Source organism: Phyllobates terribilis, unplaced genomic scaffold (genome assembly GCF_046119375.1).
Source record: "Phyllobates terribilis strain yellow unplaced genomic scaffold, ASM4611937v1 Scaffold_11__3_contigs__length_659146591, whole genome shotgun sequence".
In the NCBI taxonomy this organism is placed as follows: Eukaryota; Metazoa; Chordata; class Amphibia; order Anura; family Dendrobatidae; genus Phyllobates; species Phyllobates terribilis.
In genome coordinates, this window is record NW_027362771.1 from 39,265,182 (window position 1) to 39,283,609 (window position 18,428).

The window sequence follows — 18,428 nt, forward strand, 5'->3', positions numbered from 1 at the left end:
CTGTCAAATTTTGTTTGAATGCAGATTGCACATTTTCTGTTAGTACAATAAACCTCATTTCAAGGCAGAAACATTACTGTGTCCAACAGTTATTACATATATCAAACTGAAATAGCTGTTGCAAAAACACCAATTTTTATAAAACATTAAGCTTAAGATTAATAGGGGTGCCCAAACTTTTTCATATAACTGTATATATATACAGTTAGGTCCATATATATTTGGCAGAGACAACATTTTTCTAATTTTGGTTCTAGACATTACCACAATGAATTTTAAACAAAACAATTCAGATGCAGATGAAGTTCAGACTTTCAGCTTTCATATGAGGGTATCCACATTAAAATTGGATGAAGGGTTTAGGAGTTTCAGCTCCTTAACATGTGCCACCCTGTTAGTCAAGCTGAAAACGGTTTGGCTCATTTGAGAAGCTATAAATTTGACCTTCCTTTGAGCTAGTTGAGAATCTGGAGCATTACATTTGTTTGTTCTATGAAACTCTCAAAATGGCCAGAAAAAGAGAACTTTCATGTGAAACTCGACAGTCTATTCTTGTTCTTAGAAATGAAGGTTATTCCATGTGAGAATTTGCCAAGAAACTGAAGATTTCCTACAAAGGTGTGTACTACTCCCTTCTGAGGAGAGCACAAACAGGCTCTAACCAGAGTAGAAAGAGAAGTGGGAGGCCCTGCTGCACAACTGAGCAACAATACAAGTACATTAGAGTCTCTAGTTTGAGAGGAGCCTCACAGCTCCTCATCTGGCAGCTTCATTAAATAGTACACGCAGAACGCCAGTGTCAACGTCTACAGTGAAGAGGCGACTCTGGGATGCTGGCCTTTAGGGCAAAGTGGCAAAAAAAAAGCCATATCTGAGACTGGCTAATAAAAGGAAAAGATTAATATGGACAAAGAAACAGAGACATTGGACAGAGTAAGATTGGAAAAAAGTTTTATGAACAGACGAATCAAAGTTTAAGGTGTTTGGATCACACAAAAGAACATTTGTGAGATGCAGAACAACTGAAAAGATGCTGGTAGAGTGCCTGAAGCCATCTGTCAAGCATGGTGGAGGTAATGTGATGGTCTGGGGTTGCTTTGGTGCTGGTAAAGTGGGAGATTTGTACAAAGTAAATGGGATTTTGAATAAGGAAGGCTATCACTCCATTTTGCAACGCCATGCCATACCCTGCGGACAGCTCTTGATTGGAGCCAATTTCATCCTATAACAGGACAATGACCCAAAGCACACCTCCAAATTCTGCATGAACTATTTAGGGAAGAAGCAGTCAGCTGGTATTCCATCTGTAATGGAGTGGCCAGCGCAGTCATCAGATCTCAACCCCATTGAGCTGTTGTGGGAGCTTGACCGTATGGTACGCAAAAAGTGCCCATCAAGCCAATCCAACTTGTGGGAGGGTCTTCAGGAATCATGGGGTGAAGTTTCTCAAGATTACCCCAGCAAATTAACAGCTAGAATGCCAAAGGTCTGCAATGCTGTAATTGCTCCAAAGGGAGCATTCTTTGATGAAAGCAAAGTTTGAAGGAGAAAATTATTCTTTCTAATAAAAATCATTATTTCTAACCACGTCAACATCTGGACTATATTTTCTAATCATTTTGCAACTCATTTGATAAATAAAAGTATGAGTTTTCATGGAAAACACAAAATTGTCTGTGTGACCCCAAACTTTTGAACGGTAGTGTATATATATACAGTACAGACCAAAAGTTTGGACACACCTTCTCATTTAAAGATTTTTCTGTATTTTCCTGACTATGAAAATTGTACATTCACACTACTGTACTACTGTACATTCAAGTGAATGGTGTCACTTTTGGGTATTTTCTGTCATAAAGGCCCCTCTAAGTCACTTCAAATGTGACATGGTCCCTAAAAAAATGGTTTTGTAAATTTTGTTGTAAAAATTAGAAATCGCTGGTCAACTTTTAACCCTTATAACTTCCTAACATAAAAAAAAATGTTGGTTCCAAAATTGTGCTGATGTAAAGTAGACGTGGGAAATGTTATGTATTAATTATTTTGTGTGACATATCTCTCTGGTTAAGGGCATGCAAATTCAAAGTTTGAAAACTGCAAAATTTTTCAAAATTTTCTCCAAATTTAAGATTTTTTCACAAATAAATGCAAGTCATATCGAAGAAATGTTACCACTATCATAAAATACAATATGTTACGAAAAAACAATCTCAGAATCAGTGGGATCCGTTGAAGCGTTCCAGCGTTATTACCTCCTAAAGTGGCAGTGGTCAGAATTGTAAAAATTGTCCTGGTCATTAACATGCAAACCACCCTCGGGGGTGAAAGGGTTAAGATAAAAATAAAAAATTAGCCCTGACCCCTGATATCTGGGGCTATGTCTACAAATATCTGTAACAGCAGGCTCGGACAGAATGGACCCTCTTGTGCTGCATACACTGCCTCAAACCCTGCCTGCCATGCTTTTAAGCAAATAATCAGGATTAAGATAAATATTAAAAAAATAGTCCTGGCCCCTGATATTTGGGGCTATGTCTACAAATATCTGTAACAGCAGGATCAGAGAGAACGTGGAATGGACCCTCTTGTGCTGTATACACTGCCACAAACCCTGCATGCCTGCCTAACTCCTGCTATCACCACTGAATATGCAGCTGTATTAGTCCTCAGAAGGACTGTTAGTTGAGATCAGGGCCGGCTCCATGTTTTCGTGGGCCCCGGGCGAAATAGTCTCAGTGGGCCCCTTTAACAAATACCACAATTCATGATGTACAGATACGGCAGAGAAATATATATATAGTACAAGGCCAAAGATTTCACTTACTTCTTACATTACATGAGTGATATCTATTGTAAATTCTACAACATCTCAGAAATCTGAAAATCCTCGCAGCACAAAGTGCAGACTGGACAGTATAGCCCTCCATACTACCACTTGAAGCTCATCAAGAGAATGCCAAGAGTGTGCAAAGCAGTCATCAAAGCAAAAGGTGGCTACTTTGAAGAACCTAGAACATAAGACATATTTTCAGCTGTTTCACACTTTTTTGTTAAGTATATAATTCCACTTGATCAATTCATAGTTTTGATGCCTTCAGTGTGAATGTACAATTTTCAAAGTCATGAAAATACAGAAAAATCTTTAAATGAGAAGGTGTGTCCAAACTTTTGGTCTGTACTGTACATATCTATCTATCTACATACAGATGCATCTCACAAAATTAGAATATCATCAAAAAGTTAATTTATTTCAGTTGTTCAATACAAAAAGTGAAACTCATATTATATAGAGTCATTACAAACAGAGTGATCTATTTCAAGTATTTATTTCTGTCAATGTTGATTATTATGGTTTACAGCCAATGAAAACACAAAAGTCATTATCTCACTAAATTAAAATAATTAACAAAAAATACCTGAAAAGGCTTCCTAAGCGTTTAAAAAGGTCCCTTAGTCTGTTTCAGTAGGCTCCACAATCATGGGGAAGACTGCTGATTTGACAGATGTCTAGAAGGCAGTCATTGCACACTTCACCAGGTCTCAGAGTTTGGAGAGGCACACAATCCAATCTGCTTGAGGTCTTGTTTGAAGTTTCCACAATCAGCGATGGTTTGGGGAGCCATGTCATCTGCTGGTGTAGGTCCACTGTTTTATCAAGACCAAAGTCAGCGCATCCGTCTACCAGGAAATTTTAGAGCACTTCATGCTTCCCTCTGCCGACAAGCTTTTTGAAGATGGACATTTCATTCTCCAGCAGGACTTGCCACCTGTCCACACTGCCAAAAGTACCAATACCTGGTTTAAAAACAACAGTATCACTGTGCTTGATTGGCCAGCAAACTCACCTGACCTTAACCCCATAGAAAATCTATTATAGAGAATTTATGGGGTATTGTCAAGAGGAAGATGAGAGACACAAGACCGAACAATGCAGACTAGCTGAAGGCTGCTATCAAAGCAACCTGGGCTTCCATAATACCTCAGCAGTGCCACAGGATGATCGCCTCCATGCCACGCCGCATTGATGCAGTAATTGATGCAAAATGAGCCCCGACCAAGTATTGAGTGCATTTACAGAACATACCTTTTTTTTTTGGACTATAAGACGCACCTAGGTTTTAGAGGAAGAAAATAGGGGAAAAAAATGTAAGCAAAAAATGTGGTCATGATGCCCTGTTATGGGGGAAGGGATCTGCTGCTGACACTGGTATTGGGGTAATGTCCCCCAATTCTGTTAATATCCTTCATCCTGGTATATATGGCCCCTCCTTCCTGGTATACGTGGCCCCATCCTCATCCTAGTATGCATGGTACCCCTTGATCCCCCATCCTGGTATGCATGGCACTCCTTGATCCCCCTTTCTGGTATGCATGGCACCCCTTAATCCCCCATCCTGGTATGCATAGTACCCCCTGATCCTCATTCTAGTATTCATGGCACCCCTTGATCCCCCATCCTGGTATGCATGGCACCCCTTCATCCCCCATCCTGATATTCATGGCACCCCTTGATCCCCCATCCTGGTATTCATGGCACCCCCTGATCCCCATCTTAGTATTCATGGCATTCCTTGATCCCCCATCCTGGTATGTATGGAACCCCTTGATCCCCCATCCTGGTATGCATGGCACCCCTGGATCCACCATCCTGATATTCATGGCACCCCTTGATCCCCATCCTGGTATTCATGACACCCCTTGGTCCCCCATCCTGGTATGCATGGCACTTCTTGATCCTCCTTTCTAGTATGCATGGCACCCCTTGATTCCCCTTCCTGGTATGCATAGCACCCCCTGATCCCCCATCCTGGTATTCATGGCACCCCCTGATCCCCATTTTAGTATTCATGGCACCCCTTGATCCCCCATCCTGGTATGCATGGCACCCCCTTGATCCCCCATCCTGGTATGCATGGCACCCCTTGATCCCCCATCCTGGTATGCATGGCACCCCTTTATCCCCCATCCTGGTATTCATGGCACCCCTTGATCTCCCATCCTGGTATGCATGGAACCCCTTGATCCTCCTTCCTAGTATGCATGGTACCCCTTGATCCCCCTTCCTGGTATGTATAGCACCCCTTGATCCCCCATCCTGGTATTCATGGCACCCCTTGAACCCCCATCCTGGTATTCATGACATCCCTTGATCCCCCGTCCTGATATTCATGGCACCCCTTGATTCCTCATCCTGGTATGCATGGCACCCCTTGATCCCCCATCATGGTATTCATGGCACCCCTTGATGCCCATTCTGGTATTCATGGCACCCCCTGATCCCCATTTTAGTATTCATGGCACCCCTTGATCCCCCATCCTGGTATGCATGGCACCCCTTGATCCCCTATCCTGGTATTCATGGCACCCCTTGATCCTCATCCTGGTATTCATGGCACCCCTTAATCCCCCATCCTGGTATGCATGGCACCCCTTTATCCCCCATCCTGGTATTCATGGCACCCCTTGAACTCCCATCCTGGTATGCATGGCACCCCTTGATCCCCCATCCTGGTATTCATGGCACCCCTTGATTCCCCATCCTAGTATGCATGGCACCCCTTTATCCCCCATCCTGGTATGCATGGCACCCCTTTAGCCCCCATCCTGGTATGCATGGCACCCTCTGAGCCCCCATCCTGGTATGCATGACATCCCTTGAGCCCCCATCCTGGTATGCATGGCACCCCTTGAGCCCCCATCCTGGTATGCATGGCACCCCTTGAGCCCCCATCCTGGTATGCATGGCACCCTCTGAGCCCCCTTCCTGGTATGCATGTGTGTCACCCAGGGGGAATATAGGGGACTCGGTACCCGGGCCTTTTACCTTGTTTAGGAGGTCACGGCAGTCGGCTCCCGGGCCCGTACTCTGGGTCTCTCTTTAAAAAGGGGTTTTAGTATACAGTTTGTCTCGTGACGCCACCTGTGGTTTCCGGTAATGGTTACCGGCGCTGCTGCAGACCTCCGGGGGTGATGGGATGGCAGCTGGGATGTTCTTGCTCCCCACAGGCGGAGCGGGCCCCCGGGGCAGTGTAGGTGCAGATGGTGGTGATGCTGGGGCTTGTAGTGCAGGAGAGATGGCGCAGCAGGAGTAACTGACAGAGACAGGGGATTCACTTCAGTACCTTTACTTGTGCGGATGTCAGGTACGGTCCAGGGTACTCGGTAGGAAGGGTGCACTTCAGGACTTCTCCCCAGTGAGCGGGTATAAGGCCTCCTCGTCCGTGTCTCCCTCTCTCTAAGCTTCTGGCCAGCCTGCAACTGGGCCTAGCTTCTGTGTCGTGCTGTTCCTTCACCTTCCGCTTGGTAGTAGGACCTTTTTCTGGCAACCACTATTCCTGGACGCCGAGGCCTCGTGGCTCCTAGTCCTGTCAAGGGTTTAGCTTCAGGTCGACCAGGGACTTGTAGTCCTCCTGGTATGCTGGTGATCCCTACTGGGCATAAAGGACCCTGTAGGCGCGGATCCGGTCTCCAGTTCGTGTCTTGGGGTAAGCCTATGATGCTCCTCTGCTCCCTCAACTCCTTTCTCCTCTCCTCTTTGCCTCCGGCCACACTCGGGGCCCTCAATACAGCAGCAGACGTGCTGCGTCTTCACTGCTCTCAGTGGCAGCACACTCTCTGACTGACTGAGACTCCACTGCCTGGCTCCACCCTCCAAATATATATCCCTAACAGGGCTCCCTCTGGTGGTATGAGGTGGAAGGGTGGAGGTGTTTGTTTGTAACGAGGGCCTCTTGTGGAGAAGTCCATCCATGCACCCTTTTGGGTCCTGTGGCACCTGTGAACAGCAGGGTGCCATATTCCCCCCTAGTACAATTCAGTACTCCTGGACTGAAGCATTTTGTAACAGATTACAACAATAAAAGTAATTATAATAACAATTATAAAGTTACAGTAAGTCCCGTAACCCGGTGTCCATTTTATCGAAGATGGTATAACATGAGTAACATGAGGGACCCGTCCGAAAACCCTCAACGTAGGCCCTGGGCGTGGCTACAGGCCATAAGTGATCCAGGTGCTGGACCACGTCTTCGGCCACGCCAAATGGGTTTTTGTTCAGTGGTCAAACAAGGGGGGCACTTTTGATGAGTGCAACTATTTACAAGGACAGCTTTTGGCTGCTCACAGTCCTTAGCCTACAAGTCTCTGTACCCTGACGGGTAACTACAGGCACACATTAATTTCAGTTTACACAATAAACAATAGGCAATACCCAACTGGGTAACTATTTATACTTTAGGCACTTTGTATTTTAATCCCTAAACCTGGCAGGGATTTGGCCGTGTGTGCGGTGTGTGGACCTTCGCAGCACTGGGGTGATACTGGTGTCTGTGCATGCACTCTCTGCTAACCTATCAGGTGTACGTGCTGGTAGATTATAAAACTGCCTCAATCTCTCTATGGGACTGGCAAGTGCACTGATTACTGGGCCTTCAGGCTCTGCTTCAACGGGTGATCCTCCTCTGACTGGGGACTCTTCCTGTTCCTGAGCAGGTTCCTCTAGGGCGCTCACAGGTTCTTCTTGTGGTTGATAGAAGTGTATTACTGGTATAATAACTGCTCCATCAAGTTGAGGCCAGTCCGCAGGGAAATCTCCTAGAACTGTGTGAAGCACATCTTCCTTGAGTTCTTCCGGTGCTATAGGAGGTACTTCTTGGGCGTGGGGAGCAGGGAATATTCATTTTCTTTAGTAACGGGCACAGCGTAGGCTGCAGCAGGCGGCTGCTTCCTCCTGTGCCACACTGATCCTCCGCTGCCGCTCTCCCACACCCACCACCACGCACAGTCATGTACACTGCTCAAAAAACTAAAGGGAACACTCAAATAACACATCCTAGATCTGAATGAATGAAATATTCTCATTGAATACTTTGTTCTGTACAAAGTTGAATGTGCTGACAACAAAATCACGCAAAAAATCATCAATGGAAATCAAATTTATTAATAAATGGAGGCCTGTATTTGGAGTCACCCCCAAAATTAAAGTAGAAAAACACACTACAGGCTGATCCAACTTTGATGTAATATCCTTAAAACAAGTCAAAATGAGGCTCCGAATTGTGTGTGGCCTCCACGTGCCTGTATGACCTCCCCACAACGCCTGGGCATGCTCCTGATGAGGTTGCGGATAGTCTCCTGTGGGAGCTCCTCCCAGACCTGGACTAAATCATCCGCCAACTCCTGGACGGTCTGTGGTGCAACGTGACGTTGGTGGATGGAGCGAGACATGATGTCCCAGATGTGCTCAATCGGATTCAGGTCTGGGGAACGGGCGGGCTAGTCCATAGCTTCAATGCCTTCATCTTGCAGGAACTGCTGACACAATCCAGCCACATGAGGTCTGGCATTGTCCTCCATTAATAGTAACCCAGGGCCAACCGCACCAGCATAAGGTCTCACAAGGGGCCTGAGGATCTCATCTCGGTACCTAATGGCAATCAGGCTACCTCTGGCGAGCACATGGAGGGCTGTGCGGCCCTCCAAAGAAATGCCACCCCACACCATTACTGACCCACTGCCAAACCGGTCATGCTGAAGGATGTTGCAGGCAGCAGATCACTCTCCACGGGGTCTCCAGACTCTGTCACGTCTGTCACATGTGCTCAGTGTGAACCTGCTTTCATCTGTGAAGAGCACAGGGCGCCAGTGGCGACTTTGCCAATCCTGGTGTTCTGTGGCAAATGCCAAGCGTCCTGCACTGTGTTGGGCTGTGAGCACAACCCCCATCTGTGGACGTCGAGCCCTCATACCACCCTTATGGAGTTGGTTTCTAACCGTTTGTGCAGACACATGCACATTTGTGGCCAGCTGGAGGTCAGTTTGCAGGACTCTGGCAGTGCTCCTCCTGTTCCTCCTTGCACAAAGGCGGAGATAGGGGTCCTGCTGCTGGGTTGTTGCCCTCCTACGGCCCCCTCCACATCTCCTGGTGTACTGGCCTGTCTCCTGGTAGCACCTCCAGCCTCTGGACACTACGCTGACAGACATAGCAAACCTTCTTGCCACAGCTCGCATTGATGGGCCATCCTGGATGAGCTGCACTACCTGAGCAACTTCTGTGGGTTGTAGAGTCCATCTCATGCTACCACGAGTGTGGAAGCACAACCAGCATTCAAAAGTGACCAAAACATCAACCAGAAAGCATTGGTACTGAGATGTGGTCTGTGGTCCTCCCCTGCAGAACCACTCCTTTATATACATATATGTGGTATCCCCACCACCATAAAAGTTCGGTCTATTAAAATATAAAATTAATTAACCGGATCGGTAAAAACTGTAGAGAAAAATGTAAAGAAAAAAAAATTAAATGCCAGAATTGTGTTTTTTGGTCTCTCTTGGATACTCTAAAATGGTATCGATAAAACGTGAATTTGTCTCCTTTTTTACCCTACATCACATGGTAAAATGGATGGTGTCATTCAAAAGTACAAATCGTCCTTCAATTTAAAAAAACCAACCTCACATGGCTATGTTGGCAAAAAAATAAAAAAAGTTAAAGGGGAGGAAAAAAATAAAAGCACAAACATGAAAAATCGCCCAGTCCTTAAGGGGTTAAGGAGGTAGCAATGTCTTCACTGACTTCTGGTCAATTTCATTTCTATTATAAACAACACTAATTTTCTTTCAAAAACATAAATCTTTCCCAGAGATTCTTAGTTTGGCGCTAAAAAGTGTTTATTCCTGGGTTATAGGGGCGGTTGATATTTCTAGTTAGATGGAGTACACAGGAAACAGATGTACTCAATGTGTGCACTACTGGAAATTACAGATGATGTAGTTTTATATTGCCATCTAGTGTTAAGAGTTTGTATTTACATTCATCTTAGTATTCTAGTATAAGTTATAATTACATATTTTAGCTCAGGTATGTAATAAGAAACCATTCCAACAGACCAACCCTAACATTAAAAAAAATCAAAGCTTTTTTATTGGATTTCACTCTATGTTTATTCCCACTTAGTTTTCTTAAATCCACAATCAGTATCCGACATGACCTATTGAAGTTCTTTGACTATATGTTTTATACACATAAACAAATAGTAGTATAATATATAGAAAACATTATGGTAAGAAACAAGTTTAAACATGGAAAAACATAAAGATAAAGTTTACGTAAAAGATAGTGCTGAAAATGATGCAACAAGCACTATTTTAAATAGAGTATTATGATGTAACACCAGAAGGAAAAGTCAAAGAATTATAGAAATCACAGGAAGGATAGACATGTTAAAGGGAATCTGTCAGTAGGTTTTTGCTATGTAATATGAGGACAACAGGAGATAGAGGCTGAAACACAGAATTCAGGGATGTGCCACTTGTCAAACTACTTACTGTTTACTAACTGTGAAGGATTTATCACTAAGAGATTAACATTGCTGGACTAGACAAGTAACGCCCCCTCCTGTGATAAGCAGCTCACTGTCTATGGACTTTGTACACAGAGAGCCTGGTGAGGGCGGGATTAGCTTTCTCAGCTCTGCTTCATTCTAAATCTAAAAGCTCTGATTGTGTGAGAAATGGCTGAACCCAGTTATCTAAGTGACACGTCGTTGGATGCAGCTTCTCTTTGCCCATATAAGGCTGCTCTCAGATGAGGTAGCAAAAACCTGCTGACAGATTCCCTTTAATGATATGGAGATGATGAAAAAAATGAAATAACATTTTCAAAACATTCATTTATTTATTATGAGCACTACACACAGAAATACACTCACTTACACATCTTGGCTGCTATCAGTAAGGTTATGATGTCTGTCAATGTAATGTTCTTCCATGTTGAATGCATCTGGGCATATCATCAAGATCCGCTGCTGGCAGCTCCCTTCGTAATTGATGAACAATGACGTCCCAGATGTGTTCGATGGGAGACAAGTCCAGAGAATCTGCAGGCTATTGTAGCATGTTTAGACCACGCAGGCTGCTCACAGTCATGTGGAAAAATGGCTCCTGGGATACTTTGGATATATGGCAATGTGATGACGGGAAAGTGGGAAAAAAATCCAAAACTGATGAAATTGAGAAAAAAGCACAATTCCACATTTTTTTAAGTACAATGTCAACTATAGAATAAAAATTTCCCAGCAACATGATTCTTCAGGTCAGTACGATTATTGAGATAGTGCAGGTTTTTTTTACTGAAGATGTGAAAAAAAAAATTAAATTTGTAAAAAAGATTAATTTTGATTGTTTCGCCATTTTCCAAGATCCGTAACGTTTTTAATTTTCAGTCAATGAAGCATTATGAAGGTTTATATTTTGCACCCGTAGCCAGCATTTTTGTTGATACCATTTTAGGGAGGATACAACATTTGATCGCCTCTTATTGCATTTTATGCAGTGTTGCATCGGTCGAAAAAAACGTATTTCTGGCATTTTGATTTTTTTCATTACGTTGTTTACTGATTGGATTAATTAATTTTATATTCTGATAGACCGGACTTTTAAGTACATAGAAATACTACATATGTGTATTTATTATTATTATTGTTTCTTTATTAATAATAATAATAATAATAATAATAATAATAATCTTTTTATTCTTTATTTTTAATGAGGGATACTAGCCCCCTTCACAGCTATTAATTTCACCCCTCAGCAGTCCCAGAATTGGCACTTAGCCTCGCTCTTCCCACTGCCTTGTTGCGGTGGCGAGTGGGGTAATGGGGTTGGGTTTCACGTCAGCCGCCAATACAATACTCTGTAAGATGCCCCCATTATTAATCGCGCAGTAAAGTTGTCGCTGCTTTTTCAATAAATACACAGCCAGAATAAAGTATTTTAATGAAATAAAAAGCACATTTTGTTTTTTGTTTTTTTTAAATGATTGCACTGGATCTGCGAAGCCCTCGATCTTCTGAAAAAGAGGTAAAAAAACAAACCATATCCCTAACCTGTCCGCTGTCACGACGCAGTCCACGGTTACCGCCGATTGTCCCTCGATGATCCGTGTCACTTCTATAGCAGTGACATCAGCCATCACTGATGTCACTGCTGTAGAAGCCAGCAATGTATACTGAAAGGGGTGTAAAATCACTTTTGTCAGTGTACATTGCTGATCGCTTACGTCTCCGCAGGTCCTGGCAGTACAGTACACTGCGAGAGCTCACACCAGCCGCCGCTGGGAGGAGAGGATCGCCGCCGGGGACCAGGAGGACACTGGGGGCTGCCGGACAGGTGAGTATAAAGGTTTTTTTGTTTTTTTTTTACTTTTTCTTTTTTACTACTGCGGGCACGCGGGCTGGGCAGAGCAGACTACTGATCCTCCCAGCCATGCCGCTCTCACTGTTATCAGCGGGAGCGGCGATCGGATGAGAGGAGTTGTAGTCCTCCTCTCCCGACCCAGGTACCACCCGCAGCGCGTTTCTGCTGCAAATTCTCAGCCATTGGCGTTAATTGAAATGCCACAAACCCGCAAGTATAGATATTATACGTGCGGGTTTGCTGCGGTTCAATGCAAGTCAATGGCCGCAAACACCCGAACAATGGTCATGCTGTGGTTTTTACCGCAATGGTAATCCGGAGCGGAAATCTCCGCATCATGTGCACAACACATCCGGATTACCATTGCTATAGCTGGCAGACATATTAACAAGCGTTTTCACAGCGTTTCCACGGTGGGAAAACCGCTGCGAAAACGCATCAAAAAAGCCTTACATGGGAACTGTACTTTCAACAAACTTTGCATAAATCTTAAGTAAATGCAAATATAAGAAACTGTGTATTTTTCTTATCAGAGAAATCTGATTCTTTCTCCACCACTTTTTCTCCTCCCTCTGCCTTCTGAGCATATCATTCAAACTGAAGAAACAGCTCAACTCTGACAATATGACTGCCAGCACAATGATGTCTCAGGCTGTGTGCCCACGATGCAGATTTAATGTGTTTCCACTGCGGCATTTCCGCCGCGGAAACACAACAAAATCGCTTGTTAAGATGTCTGCCATGTTTCCCAATGATAATCCACATGTGCTGTGCACATGCTGCGGAAGTTTCCGCTGCAGATTATCATTGCGGAAAAATCCGCAGCACAACAGATTAGGGCGCGATTTTGCGACGAAATCGCGCCCATTGACTTGCATTGAACCGCATAATATCCGCATGTATACATGTGGATATTATGCGGTTCAATGCGTGGATGGTACCTGGGTTGGGAGAAGAGGAGACTCTCATCCAACCCAGGTTACATCGTACCTGCAAGTTAAAAAAGAATTATGAAGTAAAAAATAAAAAAAAACTCATACTCACCTCTCTGGCGGCCACCGGTTTCCTCCCGGCGGCGATCCTCTCTCCTCGGCGGCCCGCGGTGTACTGGCAGGACCTGCGGTGACATCATTTAGTCAGCTGATGGTTACGCGACCATCAGCTGACCGCTGACGTCAGCGGTCGTGTGACCATCAGATGACTAAATTACGTCACCCAAGGTCCTGCCTGGTTTCAGAGAAAGAAAATAAAGCTGCTAGAATGGCCCAGCTAATCACCTGACCTGAATCCAATTAAAAAGTTATGGAAGGGACTAAAGCTCAAAGTTCATAGAAGGAGCCGACAGAACCTTCAGGATGTGAAGAGTGTTTGTGTGGAAGAATGGGCCAAAATCACACCTGAGCAATGTATGTGACTACTTTCTCCATACAGGAGGCATCTTGAAGCTGTCATCACCAACAAAGGCTTTTGTACGAAGTATTAAATACTGTAAATTTCAGTAAGCGTGTTCAATACTTTTTCCCTGTGTCATTTATCATTACTACACAACTTTATTTATGCACATTTACAGTTTGATATCTTTGCCTGTGTGCAGTGCTGCTATCAGGGTATTACTACCCTTACTTGTGTGTGGGGCCCGGTGAGCAGATACAAGGAGGAGGGCCCGGAGTGGGTGAGACATGCTGTCAGCCAATCAGAGGCCGGCAGTTGACGTCGGCATGCACTGCCATGTGCCGGTGCATCCGTGCCGCATATCAAGGAGGAACAGGACGCCATTGGACCGTGGCCAGGTAAGAAGAAACTTTTTTTTTACTTTGATTGCACTGATAGGCCGCAATATGGGGAACAGCTATATGGGGGCCAGAAATGAGACACATGGGGCCAGGAATAAGACACATGGGGGCCAGGAATAAGACACGTGGGGGCCAGGACTGAGACACGTGGAGGCCAGGATGTGGGACATTATTACCGAAAAGGGCCAGGATTTGGGACATTATTACAGGAACAGGTCAGGATGTGGGACATTATTTCTGTAGGGGCTAATTAAATGGTATTATTACTGCTGTGATGTATTTTATTTTTGAGGATACTGTTTTCAATCGGAATGGGGTCTTGTTACTGTACAGGGCGACACGGTGTTGCTTTTTCTTCATCAGGCATAGTGTAGAAGTTGGGAAAAAAGTAGGAAATGTGCTCTGGAAGTATTGCTCTAGAAAACTGTGTTATTTTATGCAGAGATGAGTCCTGGCTGGAAGAAGTGATGGCAGTCTACACTGGATGAAGAAGAAAAGTGAAGCGAAGATGAAGGACTTCAACTAGAGACATTACTGGTGAGTCAGTATGTTACCTGTACACTATACACTATATAGTATATACAGAGCTTATGTGTGTAATGTCACTGGTGAGTCAGTGTTTTACCTGTACACTGACACTATACATTGTGTACTATCTACAGAGCTCTTGTGTATAATGGCACTTATGGTAATATTAGTTTTGTTTTGTTTTTTATTAATGATCAGTATTGTAGTATTTGGTCACTATGTGGTGGTAATATGTAGTCTGGTCATGGTGTGGCGGTATTTGTTCCTTGTATGTGGTATTATTCGGTCACTATGTGGTGGTAATATGTGGTCCGGCCATTGTGTGACGGTATTTGTCCCTGGTATGTGGTATTATTGGTCATTTTAAAAAATGTATGTGACACATTCCTTTAAAGAAAAATAAATAAAATTATATCTAAAAAGAATATTGGCTATTTTAAGAAATGTTTAATAGGTTAGAGTAAAGTAGGGTCCGGCCAAAAGAGTCTCCTTGTCGTGGTGGCAGGCTTTAAAAATCGTTTGGCCAAAACAAAAGCTGATGGCTATTTATTAGTCATGAGCGAGTATGTTATGTTAACCCTTATGGCGAGCATGCTCTGGTGCTCGCCAAGTATCTTCAGCGTGCTTGGGTGTTATGTTTCAGTCACTCCGTGACCTAAGAAACGGGCATTCCTCACATGTATTAAAGCTGTCAAACAGTGGCAAATCATGTGCATGGAGTGATTGAAACATAACACCCGAGCACGGCTGAAGATACTTGGAAAACACTCGAGCGTGCTCGTAAATCTCGAGTAACGAGCATGCTTGATCATCACTTACTATTTATGTGATCTGGTATTCGATGGGAACTGTTAATGTGTGTTTGGTGAGGACGTGGTGCAGAAGTGGATTTTTTTCAAGAGTGGGCAGTTGGACTATGAAAGGTTTGAGGGATGAAGGCGGAGCTAGGGTGGAACCTGGACAGAGTCTCTAGGGAGCCAAAAAAAATTTCCAGCATGGGGCCCTGAAATTCCTGGTGGCAGCTCTGTCTGTGTGGATTCAATGGGTTGTTACTGACATCTGGTGATAATTTCATGTCAATAGCATCTTTAGAAATATGCTTACTTGGAAAATTGGTGATGTGTTCAATACTTATTTCACCCGCTGTACATTATGCAACATAAGTGCTATAGGAACTAAAAAATAGAAGTATATATGCTAAACCCCACAATACATAGGTTTAAGAGGGTTAAATAGTTCTGCTAATCTCATATAACTGATGCCACCTGAACCCCACTGTTATGATTTTTGCTACACAGCACTACCATAGCCTGTATTGTTTACTATGGGCTACCACTGTTGTGGTGGAGCCACCACTTGGTTGCCTAAGTTATGCTATAACTATGCAAATGTGTTATTATTTTATTTTGTGCCATTGTGCCATATTATGTGATATAGTTGTGACGATACAGAATAAAATCTTAGTAAGCCAGACGTTTAGATTTGTTAAGCCAAGAGAAGTACACTATTGTGTTTAAATTGACTTGTAAATATATGTATATCTCTGTGGCTGTGGACAGACCAGTATTTGTATATTTGTATAACCCTGAATGCTGAATTCTATTCATTTGGAAACAATCATGTTTACTATGCTAATGACAAATTGTACTAAAAGTCAGCTAGAGGTTTATTTGCACCAACTATTTATACCAACTATGTAAATGGTTTAGCTAAAACAATGATAGCTGAACCATGTGAGGCTGCACTCTAACCCCTTGACCTGTGTATGTGTATATTTAAAAAGGAGATATGCTTCTGTAGGAGTCAGTCTTGGGACAGAGAATCAAGGAACATCAGAAAGACTTTAGAAGGAGAATGAGAGACATCCTTCAGGATAGCAGATGGATTGCATGACATTATCTAAAGAGACACAGATTTGTATTCCTCATGATTCTAGTCTTAGGGTATCGGCCCTGACTGGAAAGATACAGATTTGCTCCATTTAACCATCAGAGAGACATGGATACATTTTGGGGAGTCCAGGAGAGGACGAAGAAGTCACCTGGCCCCATGAATATGTTGTTTTGGAGTTGCCAGGAGGGACCCACTGGTCGCCTGGCCCCATGGAAACTCTCAGAGAGGCCAGGGTGGGACCCTTGGGTCTCCTGGCCTTGTACCTCGATGGACTGCTAGCTTCCTAAGCTTGCCGCTACCCTCTCTCTGTGGGGGCCCACCAGAAGCGAGGGGCAACTGGTTGAGGTAGTCAGCCCTGAAAGTCTTCAAAATCGCAGCTATTCTATCCCAGGCGGGCAGAGAAGGAAGAGTGAGACTGTGTAATGTTGTACCATCTTGGGTATTTGCTGGGACTGTTCTGTGTGTTTATTGTCCGCTTTGTGGTTCAATAAAGTATTTCCACGCTGTTTTACCCTCACCTTGTGTTGTCTGAGTACCCATGGAAGACCCTGGGTCTTCACAATAGTCATTTATACCTGCTTGGGACCATCATCAATGTACTGTTCCTTGGTATGATTACCATCTTTCTGGTTAGGTATGTGTAGCACCCTGAGGATTCGGCTGCTACAGGGGTATTGCACCTCAACCCAGAGGTGTGATATTCCACTCCCGGGTAAGGAAGGAGTGTGGAACTGAGCTCAGATAGACTGCATGCACTACATACATCCCATTCCAGAGGAGCAGGCCGACGGCACTCCCACTTAGAAATGTGCAGGTGCGACCGAGCCTGTTCCTGGCTGGAGTGGGAGGGGGGAGGAACATCCCATGTAGTGTAGGGGCAGATAGGGGGAGCAGTCTGGGTAGTGATAGGAGCTCATTGGGTGCTGGTCACCTGAGCTCACACATAGAGGGTGTATATAAGGTGGGCACCATCAAAGATCAGGGTCAGACGCAGAGAGGAAGTCAGATGCAGAGGACAAGCCTGCAGCAAGAGAGAGAAAAAAACAACAGCCCTGGAGAGAGAGTGGAGTGCAGAAAGACCCAGAGGGGGACAAAGAAGGGACCCAAGAACCCAAATAAGAACACCGGGTGAGGAGTCAGCAGAAGGGTACCGGAACCCAAGCTGGTGGGGGCAAAGACATTCCCCAGCCAGAGACCGGAGACCGTGGGCAGTGTCTGTCACGGTCACCCACTACATTCACCCTGAAGGCACACCACATGGAGGGTCAGGGAACCTGAGGCCAAAGGTTGCCCAACAGAAGGCCCGAGGGAGCTGGATTTAGGTGAATCACTGGTGGGGACGGCTGAAGAAAGGACAGAGGGAGAGCTCAGGGCCACGCTCCGGACTTGTTTGGGGGTTGGCTGGATCCGGGACCTGGTGGACGCAGCACGGCTCGGGAGGTCACTTGGAGCTAGAGTGACCAGGAACATCTGCAGTAAGTAAAGACCCTTAACTGCACAACCCGAGTCTGTCATCATTACCGGCTGCACCGGACCACCACAACCCCCATCCTCTGCGCCTGTCCCCTCTGAGGCTATACCCCTCCCGTTGGGGGTTATCCCACCAAGCTGCGCACCCACCATCAGCCTCAGCGGACCCTGCAGCAGCGGCGGCCACAGTGACCGCATCACAACGGGTGGCGTAGTCGACACAACGAACTTTAATAACATCAGTAAGGACTGCCACATAACACTGAGCTTGACGCCCTGGGCACGGGACCGGGTCACAGCCGCTCGGAGACTACAACCCCCCCCATCTGATCCGGTGCCGGGTATTCCCCTCAAAAAGGAATATGTCCCAGGGGGCGCGTCAACTTTGGCGTAGTCGGCAGGATTACGTGCCCGCAACACCCGGGTACTGCGTGCCTGAAGAAAAGTGCAAGTTTACCTCAGAAAGAAGACTCCTGCCGGTTCCGGAGGGTCCACGCCATCGGACTCCATCACCAGTCGTTTCCCGCCGATTGTCCGCCATTTCCAGCT